The sequence below is a fragment of the Rhamphochromis sp. 'chilingali' genome, assembly GCF_963969265.1.
Source record: "Rhamphochromis sp. 'chilingali' genome assembly, chromosome: 13".
Lineage (NCBI taxonomy): Eukaryota > Metazoa > Chordata > Actinopteri > Cichliformes > Cichlidae > Rhamphochromis > Rhamphochromis sp. 'chilingali'.
In genome coordinates, this window is record NC_137940.1 from 18,982,714 (window position 1) to 18,994,269 (window position 11,556).

The following is an 11,556-nucleotide window of genomic DNA, read 5'->3' on the forward strand; positions in this document are numbered from 1 at the left end:
AGTGTTTTAAAATAAGATTTGGTATAATGTTCTTTGACCAGTGATCTGTTTGATTAAATTTTGGCAACGCTACCGATCTCCGACTTGTAAGCCCATGTGATGTCTGTGTTATGTGTGTAAGGTCAATTGATTAATTGATTGATTGATTGATTGTATTGATTTTTACTTTTTCATTTTAATTTAATTGCTTAGTGCAGAAAGCAATGCTGCTCATTATAAAGAAGCAAAACTTTCATCAACTCAGAGTTTCGTTATCTGCACTGAAAGAAACACACAATAGAAATATGCTGTTGGAAGTGATACTCTGATTACAATCAGCATAAATGCTGCCTGGGCAGGCCAAGATGAATTATTTGACTTTTTTCTTTCGTCCAGCAGGTTCAGGAGAAACGTCTTCCCTGAAGCTCTGACCTGGTGAACTCCACACTACAGCACTAAGCATTTTTGACTTTGCTTTTATTGCTGTGCTAATCACTCCTGCACAGGCTGAACGTCTTCAGGTTATTATTATTTATACACCAACAAACAAATGTACATGCACTATGCCATCTTTGCTTTACCTGCAACAGTTCCTTTCATATTCTGTCTACTGCATCTTTACACCAAAGTAAAGGCAAACTAATCACCTTGAAGTGAAATATGATTGGTGAGATATTGCATTTTGTCACACCATTTATTTTAAATTTGTAGTTAAATTTAGTTATTATGTAGTTATTTTCTGCATTCTATTTGTCTCTTATCAAATATTAATTTTCATTTTTTTGCATTTACTTTATCACCTCATGTGCTCACGTGATTCCCATCATCATGCAGTTATTACATCCAGCCCTGAGTTATGTGTTATTTCCATTTTGAAATAAGATTGAGAAAGTAAAAACATCCTGAAAGTATCTTCTTTCAGAGAAGCCTCCGTGTGCAGGTTAAGGTGGATGTGGGTGTTTGTACAGGTTCAGGTGTGGGTGTAAAGCTGCACTACACTCTGATTTGGCCTGGCAGAGTTTAAGATGAACGAGAGGACTCATTTGTGGAGGAAACAGCTTCAAGTTCTGGCTCCGGCCTCTGCAGCATGGACAGGCTGCTGGATGAGCAGCAGCTACAGTTAGAGGAGGATTTTTTTCTTTGTGTGCCTGAGATTTTATTTATTATGTTTTAGTCTTGAACACATTCAACATAAATATTCAGCATATTTTATTGCTAATGATAATGTACATTACATGTCATTCTTATGTAGGCAGTTTTCCCTCAACCATTTGCACATATTGCCAGTTACTTTAATACATCACAGTAATTTTCAGGATTGTCCTGACTGCACATAACCTGATTATATGAAAGCTCCATCACAAGGCCAACAAACATTTGAAAGACGTTCCAGCACTGAATCAGAACACTGTGCTACTATGTGTTCTTGTATCCACTCTGGTGTGATTCATGACTGTTATTACACAGTTATTACATTTTAAAAGTAGAGTTTAGATCTGGGGCACAATGTCATTTTCTTCTAAGGTGCACAAGCACGATGCCAAGTCTAGATAAATGTAACCTTTTTTCACCCATATATTTGGTTTCAAAAGGATATTCTATTTCAAGAGTTATCTTTTATTATGTACCTTTAAATCATGTGTTTACAAAAGTGTATTCTTTTACAGTCTCAATTAAAGTGGATGGCCTAAAGAAGAAAGAGTCTAAAAACTACTTTCATTTTTACAATAAAAGGATTTACCTGAAGGTAAACTGCAAACTGTGCCCAGGACAGAAACAACCACATAATGCTGCAAACACAACTTTGGCTCTTTACAATCACCTTCATAGACAGAAGAAGCTGAGGGACTGAGTGAATGCAGACCTCATCCAGCAGCTAGACCCTGAACTTCAACAGGTAACAAACGGATGAGCAGCTAAACTATAAACTACAGTTACTTGAGATATTGACAGTTCTCTGAGAATTCAAAGTATTAACTAGAGTAATATAGTATCAGGCAAAAAAAAGGGTTAAAAACACTCTTTTCTTACTTCTGCAAGTTCATACTTGTTCTAGGATTGCATACATGTTTTTGTTAGAAGGTGTTTCACTTTGTCTTGGTTCTATTTAGTTTTTCTTTTTGCTCCTAACAAGAGATGTCAAGAAATCTTCGAGATGTCTGTTAGAAATCCCTGGAGACTCTGTTCTGTTGGTTACTTTAAAAACATTTGTTTCTTTAAAAACAAATACACTGCACTTTGTATTAAGGTAAAAGGTCAAATTTGGACTATCATGAACCCTGTAGTTCAGTCTGGATCAACGTAATCACTGGCACAAACAGAACCTAATGACAGCTTAAAGGAGCGAAAAGTTGTAACGTATATGGGAAATGCTCGTTTTTAGAGGTATTTGGTGAAGTACACAGAAAAACAAATCAAAAATTGTCTGAAGGATGTTGTTTAAAACCTGCAAATATATTTTTTATAGTTTAGTTTTGACTTAGTTCAGTTTTACAGTGTGTGCGTCTCAGCTGAGGCACACAGCGGCGTTTCTCTCTCTCTTCGATTACCTTGCTCGTCCCACTCTTCAGTCTTTTTCTTCTCCCTTTCTGTTACTTTCTGCCATGATCCTCGTGACTCTTTTCCTCCTCACAGTCTCTCTTTTATCTCATAACTTCTATTTTCTGCTACGCTACCATCACTGTTATTCTCCGTTCATGTCCCTCTTCAACAACTAATCATTCTCATTGGCGTTATCATCGCACTTCTTATCTGTGGCGCTGACATAACCGTCTGTCAAATCAAGTGGGAGCCATGCTGAGAATATATGCTGTTAAATGATTCAAAACTAATATGCTCACCGTTACACTCTTTCATTCATTTTCCATCCTCCTTCTATCATCTCATCTTCTCTCACAGATACACGCTACTCTTTAAATCCCATTCTCTGTAGCCTCCCTATCTTTACAACCACTTCTAGCTTTTATCTGCCATTACTTATTTTCATATTCTGTAGGTTTGTCTTAGTATTTGTTGGTGTTACTAGTACAAATCACAGCTGACACCTCAGGCCCTCCAAGGTTTGGAGGCCTATCTCCACCTACCACCACTTCCCCTGCCGGTGGCGGACTCCCTCAGGTGTCGGTGCGTTGGTGGTTCCTTGTGTCTGGGGGTGGGCGTCCAGGTACACACCGGCTCACTCCTTGGCGGCCGCTTACCGGGGCCTGGAGCCTGGGGCTCGCTCGGGCCCCTTCGGGGGTGGGATGCCCCCGGCCTCTTGGCCTGGGGCTCGGTCACTCAGGCACAGCTGGCGGCCGGCGGAGCTCACGGGCGCGTCACTGCAACTCCCCCTGGCTTCTGCTCCGCGGCTGCTGAGTGAGCCCTCATCTGGGACTCTCCTCAGCTCTTACTGGAACAGTGGCGCGGCTGCCCCTCTGTTGGTCTTCCATGGTTTCTTGTGTTCTGGGGGCCTCTGGATGTCTGGAGTTTTGATCTCCTCCATACCTGCTTCACACCCTGGAGGACGGGGCTGTGGCCCCCCCACACTCCCTAGCAGATCGTTACATGGAGAAACCTTTGGAATACAAGCGCGCTGATCCACACAGGTATGCACACGGGTGTTCACTGCTTGTAGACCCAAATTACACCTTTCTTGGCTGCTACTTCGAAGCACATCTGTCCTGCGTGCTGCACAACAACATTGAATATTTAGTATTTACTGCTGTTTACACTTAGCTAGATTAATGCGATGGTGTTGTGTTTAGTATGTTGCTTTGTTTTTTTTGGTTTTTTTTGTCTTTTTTTGCTTGTTTTCTATTCTTCTCTCAACAGGTGATCCAGGAGATTTTTATTTTTTTCTCCCCCCCTTTCTCACTGTCCCTCTCCCCTTCTGTTTTTCCTTTCCTTCCTCTTTCTTTCTCCCTTTCCTATCTCTCACTCATGTCTGTCCCGTCTGTAACATCTGAAAATAAAATATAATAAATAATAAAAACAAAGATCGACCAAATGGACCAATACGGCAATGCCACAATGATCCATTTGGCAAAGTAAATCCATTGGGTATCCTTGTTGGTCTTCAGACAACAATTCTGATGGCTAAAGAACCAAATGGGACAGGCGGAAAGAAAACAAAAAAAACAAAAAAAAAAAACAAATCACAGCTGACAGACAAGAAATATTCCTTTTTTTTTGTTTTTTGTTTTTTGTTTTTTTTTTGTGTCCCGTTTGGATCTTTAGCCATCAGAATTGTTGTCCAATTGTTGGCCAAGAAAGATGCCAAGCGGATTTATTTTACCAAGTGGATCATCATGGCCTTGCCATATTGGTCCATTTGATTGACCTTTATTATAATTATGAATTTATTTTATTTTCAGTTGCTACAAACGGGACAGACATGACTGGGGGATAGGACAGGGAGAAAGAATGAAAGAAAGAGAGGGAGAGAAAGAAAACCAAAGGGGAGAAGAGACGGTGAGAAGGGGGGGAAGAAAGAAAAACAAAAAAACAAAAAAAACAAAACACCTGGGTCACCTGTATGGAGAAAAAAAACAGAAGAGAAAGCAAACAACAAAGAGCAACATAATAAAAAAAAACGGCACCATCACAATAAACTAGCTAGCAGTAGATACTAAATAATAAACGATATTGTGCAGCACGCAAGATAGACAGCGCACAATGTGCTTTGAGGCAGCAGCCAAGAAAGCTGTAGTCCGCGTCTGTGAATACCCGTGTGTACACCTGTGTGCATACCTGTGTGGATCAGCATGCTTGCATTCCAAAGGTTTCTCCATGTAACGATCTGCTAGGGAGTGTGGGGAGCCACAGCCCCGTCCTCCAGGGCATGAAGCAGGTATGGAGGAGATCAAAACTCCAGACATCCAGAGGCCCCCAGAACACAAGAGACCAAGGAAGACCAACAGAGGGGCAGCCGCGCCACTGTCCCAGTAAGAGCTGAGGAGAGTCCCAGATGAGGGCTCACTCAGCAGCCGCGGAGCAGAAGCCAGGGGGAGTTGCAGTGACGCGCCCGTGAGCTCCGCCGGCAGCCAGCTGTGCCTGAGTGACCGAGCCCTAGGCCGAGAGGCCGGGGGCACCCCACCTCCGAAGTGGCCCGAACGAGCCCCAGGCTCCAGGCCCCGATAAGCGGCCGCCAAGGAGTGAGCCGGTGTGTACCCGAACGCCCATCCTCAGTCACAAAGAACCACCAACGCACCGATACCTGAGGGAGTCCACCACTGGCAGGGGAAGAGAAACATTCCTGCTTGTATATGATGAAGTCCTGTTTCTAACTTTCTGACCTATTGTTTCTGTGGCTTCTTTCTCTGTCTGTTCTATAGACAGTCAGGACTTGGGATGAATCAGAGAGGAGAGAGCAGGTTAGTAAGGATGTTAGAAGTCGAGACAAGTCAGCTTTATTTGTATAGCATGTTTAAAAGACATCCATATATACACAAGCATACTCTTATATACAAATGCATATGTATATATACAAATGCATATATATATACAGTGGGGCAAAAAAGTATTTAGTCAGTCACCGATTGTGCAAGTTCCCCCACCTAAAATGATGACAGAGGTCAGTAATTTGCACCAGAGGTACACTTCAACTGTGAGAGACAGAATGTGAAAAAAAAAATCCATGAATTCACATGGTAGGATTTGTAAAGAATTTATTCGTAAATCAGGGTGGAAAATAAGTATTTGGTCAATAACAAAAATACAACTCAATACTTTGTAACATAAGCTTTGTTGGCAATAACAGAGGTCAAACGTTTACTATAGGTCTTTACCAGGTTTGCACACACAGTAGCTGGTATTTTGGCCCATTCCTCCATGCAGATCTTCTCGAGAGCAGTGATGTTTTGGGGCTATCACCGAGCAACACGGACTTTCAACTCCCGTCACAGATTTTCTATGGGGTTGAGGTCTGGAGACTGGCTAGGCCACTCCAGGACTTTCAAATGCTTCTTACGGAGCCACTCCTTTGTTGCCCGGGCGGTGTGTTTTGGATCATTGTCATGTTGGAAGACCCAGCCTCGTTTCATCTTCAAAGTTCTCACTGATGGAAGGAGGTTTTGGCTCAAAATCTCACGATACATGGCCCCATTCATTCTGTCCTTAACACGGATCAGTCGTCCTGTCCCCTTGGCAGAAAAACAGCCCCATAGCATGATGTTTCCACCCCCATGCTTCACAGTAGGTATGGTGTTCTTGGGATGCAACTCAGTATTCTTCTTCCTCCAAACACGACGAATTGAGTTTATACCAAAAAGTTCTACTTTGGTTTCATCTGACCACATGACATTCTCCCAATCCTCTGCTGTATCATCCATGTGCTCTCTGGCAAACTTCAGACGGGCCTGGACATGCACTGGCTTCAGCAGCGGAACACGTCTGGCACTGCGGGATTTGATTCCCTGCCGTTGTAGTGTGTTACTGATGGTGACCTTTGTTACTTTGGTCCCAGCTCTCTGCAGGTCATTCACCAGGTCCCCCCGTGTGGTTCTGGGATCTTTGCTCACCGTTCTCATGATCATTTTGACCCCATGGGATGAGATCTTATATATATATATATATATATATATATATTCGATTCCTGCCTGGGGCGTCTGTATCCAGTAAGGGTCCTAAGGCTAGACCCCCTATGCTAAGCAAGCCTACCGCAGACATGAGCGAGACAGATAAATATGAAGGCATGCCGGCTCGGACGTCGCCCGGATCAACAAGGTCCGCGTCAGGTGTTGAGGAACCAGGGCACCCTGACGAAAAGTGGGCTACTGGAACAAGAAGGCATCGGTGGGCAAGGGACGAAAACAGGGCGTTGTTGGAATGCTACTACGCAAGTAACCCCGGCGGAAGGGGCTACATGAATAGGATGAGGGACCTATGGATTCTTCGATACCCAACATCCACAATGACGGCGAAACAACTAGTAGCTCAGTGTTCCAACATTCGAAAGAAGGGACTGCTCTCACAGCTAGAGATTGACGAGGTACAACACAAATGCTACGGCAAGGAGGAGTCAGGACGCCAGGTCAGGGGGGAGATATCATCACCCCCACCCGAGATTGGGTACATAGCCCCAAGTGCGATAGGAGAAGGATCGTTGAGTGCGAGAGGAACTGACCTGAAAAATAGGATCATGGCCAAGCTTGAAACCTGGATCCCCCGTAGCCGGTTACCAAGATTACGTGAAGTACCCTCAGAAGGTCTGCTAGATGATGTTAATGCAGCACTACGGGCAATACCTACAACCACGATTACCGACACTAACAAGCTGATCTACAATACGGCAGCAGTGATCAGTGAGATGCTTGGCTACAAGTTGAACAGCCACAAGGGGCAGTACCCTCCATGGAGAAGGAGGCTAGAGGGCAAGATCAAAGTAGCACGGAGGGAGGTTAGCCAACTAACAGAGTTGCAGAAAGGTGTGACAAATAAGGTGCCTAAGAAATACAGCAAGCTGTCCATACCTGAGGCCTTGGAAACTGCCAAGCAAAGACTCACAGCCTTGGCCAGCCGCTTGAGGAGGTACACCAGAGAGATAGAAGGCAGGAGAATAAACCAGCTGTTCTCCACAGAACCAGCAAAGGTGTACTCTCAGTGGCAAGGGAACAATAAGAGAACAGCACCACCAAGGCTGGAGACGGAGCAATACTGGAAGAGCATATGGGAGAAGGACGCAACCCATAACGGCAATGCTCAGTGGCTAGTGGATCTGAGGGCAGACCACAGCGACCTCCCTGAACAGGGTCCAGTAACCATCACAGTGGCAGATATCCAAGAAAGGGTCTCCAGTATGAAGAGTTGGACAGCACCAGGGCCCGACATGGTTCACGCCTACTGGCTGAAGAAGCTGACTGCACTCCACGAGCGTCTGGCAGCACAAATGAACCAGCTGCTAGTTAACGAGAGACACCCGGAATGGCTAACTGAAGGCCGGACGGTCCTGATCCCCAAGGACCCCAAGAAGGGACCGGTCCCCTCCAACTACCGACCAATAACCTGCCTCAGTACTACATGGAAGCTCCTGTCAGGCATCATATCGGCTAAGATGAACAGGCACATGGGTCAATACATGAGCGGGACACAGAAAGGAATTGGCAAGAATACCAGAGGCGCAAAACACCAGCTACTGGTAGACAGAACAATCAGCCGAGACTGCAAGACCAGACTGACCAACCTGTGCACTGCCTGGATTGATTACAAGAAGGCCTATGACTCAATGCCCCACAGCTGGATACTGGAATGCCTAGAATTGTACAAGATCAATGGGACCCTAAGAGCCTTCATCAGGAACTCAATGGGGATGTGGCGTACAACACTAGAGGCCAACTCCAAGCCCATAGCACAAGTTACCATCAAGTGCGGGATCTACCAAGGAGATGCTCTGTCCCCACTGCTGTTCTGCATAGGCCTGAACCCCCTCAGTGAGATCATTAACAAGACTGGCTACGGATACCGACTATGGAACGGAGCAGTTGTCAGCCACCTCCTGTACATGGATGACATCAAGCTGTATGCCAAGAGTGAACGAGACATCGATTCACTGATCCACACTACCAGGCTATACAGCAATGACATTGGAATGTCGTTCGGACTGGAGAAGTGTAGTCGGATGGTAACAAAGAGAGGGAAGGTAGTCAGAACTGAGGGGATTGAACTACCAGAAGGCAACATTGCAGACATAGAGGACAGTTACAAGTACCTGGGGATCCCGCAGGCAAATGGGAACCATGAAGAGGCCGCTAGAAAGGCTGCAACCACCAAGTACCTGCAGAGGGTCAGGCAAGTCCTGAGGAGTCAGCTGAATGGTAAGAACAAGATCCGGGCCATCAACACATACGCCCTGCCCGTGATCAGGTACCCTGCTGGGGTAATAGGCTGGCCAAAGGAGGAGATAGAAGCCACTGACATAAAGACAAGAAAGCTCCTGACCATGCATGGAGGGTTTCACCCCAAGTCCAGCACCCTGAGGCTGTACGCTAAGCGGAAGGAAGGGGGCCGGGGACTGGTGAGTGTCAGCACCACAGTCCAGGATGAGACAAGGAACATCCAAGAATACATTGGGAAGATGGCCCCAACTGACCGAGTGCTCAGTGAATACCTCAGGCAGCAGAAACCCAAGAAAGAGGAGGGAGACGAGGAACCATCATGGAAGGACAGGCCCCTGCACGGTATGTACCACCGGCAGATAGAGGAGGTGGCTGATATCCAGAAATCCTACCAGTGGCTGGACAAAGCTGGACTGAAAGACAGCACAGAGGCACTAATCATGGCAGCACAAGAACAAGCTCTGAGTACAAGATCCATAGAGGCTGGGGTCTATCACACCAGGCAAGACCCCAGGTGCAGGCTGTGTAAAGATGCCCCAGAGACAATCCAGCACATAACAGCAGGGTGCAAGATGCTAGCAGGCAAGGCATACATGGAACGCCATAACCAAGTGGCCGGCATAGTGTACAGGAACATCTGTGCCGAGTATAACCTAGAAGTCCCGAGGTCAAAATGGGAGATGCCCCCAAGGGTGGTGGAGAATGACCGAGCTAAGATCCTGTGGGACTTCCAGATACAGACGGACAAAATGGTGGTGGCTAACCAACCGGACATAGTGGTGGTAGACAAACAGAAGAAGACGGCCGTAGTGATCGATGTAGCGGTTCCGAATGACAGCAATATCAGGAAGAAGGAACACGAGAAGCTGGAGAAATACCAAGGGCTCAGAGAAGAGCTCGAGAGGATGTGGAGGGTGAAGGTAACGGTGGTCCCCGTGGTAATCGGAGCACTAGGTGCGGTGACTCCCAAGCTAGGCAAGTGGCTCCAGCAGATCCCGGGAATAACATCGGAGATCTCTGTCCAGAAGAGCGCAGTCCTGGGAACAGCTAAGATACTGCGCAGGACCCTCAAGCTCCCAGGCCTCTGGTAGAGGACCCGAGCTTGAAGGATAAACCGCCCGCAGGGGCGTGCTGGGTGTTTTTTTATATATATATATATATATATATATATATATATATATATATATATATATATGTGTGTGTGTATATATATGTATATTAAATATATATACACACATACATACATATGCGTGTGTGTGTGTGTGTGTGTGTGTGTGTGTGTGTGTGTGTGTGTGTGTGTGTGTGTGTGTGCAGTACAGCCCCTGCATGCTTAGCTTGCAGACACATTGCAGTCCAAACTGCACATAAACAGTTTGTGTTTGGTGGAAATATTTGAAATCACCCATCAGTTGCAAACATTACTCTGTTGATGCTTGTTTATCCTCTGTAGTACCTGCCAGAGTACTTAGATGCTAAGGTTCCCTCAACTTTATTGACACCTGCAGTATGAACACATCACAGCAATCAGAAGCTAAAAATGATGCACTGAGGGTTTAAGTGAGCCATGGGGAGACAATATTTTCTTAGTACTGAGCAAGTCTCTCCTGCTGTCACCTTGAAGCAACACCCGGCCGCAGTGCATGAAGTAATATTGCATTAACTTGCCTATCAGATTCAATTACTCATTAATGAAGGTTCTACATTTCCATATTAATATGTTCATAAAAGAGATATTAGTTTTTCTTTCACTATTATCAGTTATTACACATTAGACTTAAAAACACGTTTAGAAGTCATCTTTAGAGATGTAGCTATCATCTAAGCAGCTGTATGTTCAAACCTTCCTAAACAAACTTTTCTTTAAAAATTAAAGTCTCTTTCTCTTTGCTGACAGGGTAGAGTAAAATAAAATAAAATCTCTGCCATTGCTCTGTGTGGAGGACTGTGTGTGCGCTGTATGTAACAACCTTATTGTTGTTACACACCTACAGCACAGGTATTTATTATTTTCTTCTTTTTTTTTTTTGGGTTGTATGGAAGCCCCAAACGCAATTTCATTGTTCTTGACAATGACAATAAATAAATAAATAATAAAATAAAATAAATACACACCTACAGCAGTATTTCTTCTCTCCTCTCTACCACCACAGACTTATACCCCCCTCAGTTTTTGTATTTCCTTTTCATCATTTCTCCTCTTATCATAGCATCCTCACTCTATTCCCTGAGTCATCTCTGCCACAGTTTTCCTCCCTTCCTCAGCCGGTCTCATCTTTCTGTCTCTTCACATCTTTGAGCCACTAACTGCATAGCCTTTAAAATATACATCAGGCACTATTATCCACCTGCCATTCCCTTTGTTATTACCTTTGTTTAACAGGAATGCCCCCTGATTTCTTTCTCTTATTTTCATTAGATCATCTTTATACCAGTTCATACACTGTTTGTTTCTCTGTAATTATTCAACACTGATGTCCCACTGAGCCAAAGAAGGCCACATCAAACTGGAGTCACCCCTTCGCTGCCACCTCCACATCAACCATTGGTCGCTCTGTATCGCTCTCGCTCATTATCTCCCTGGTAACAGTCCCCATGGTGATAGCGTAGCTGCAAATCCAGGACATCCTTGAGAAGAGGTGATACCTTTTTTCATAAAAGGAGAGAAGGAGACTGAGATGGAGTGGGGTGAAGAAAAGGATGAGAAGTGAAATGAGAAAAACCGTGAGAATACCTTTCAGAGGAAGAGAAACACAGAAAGAGGTGAGTT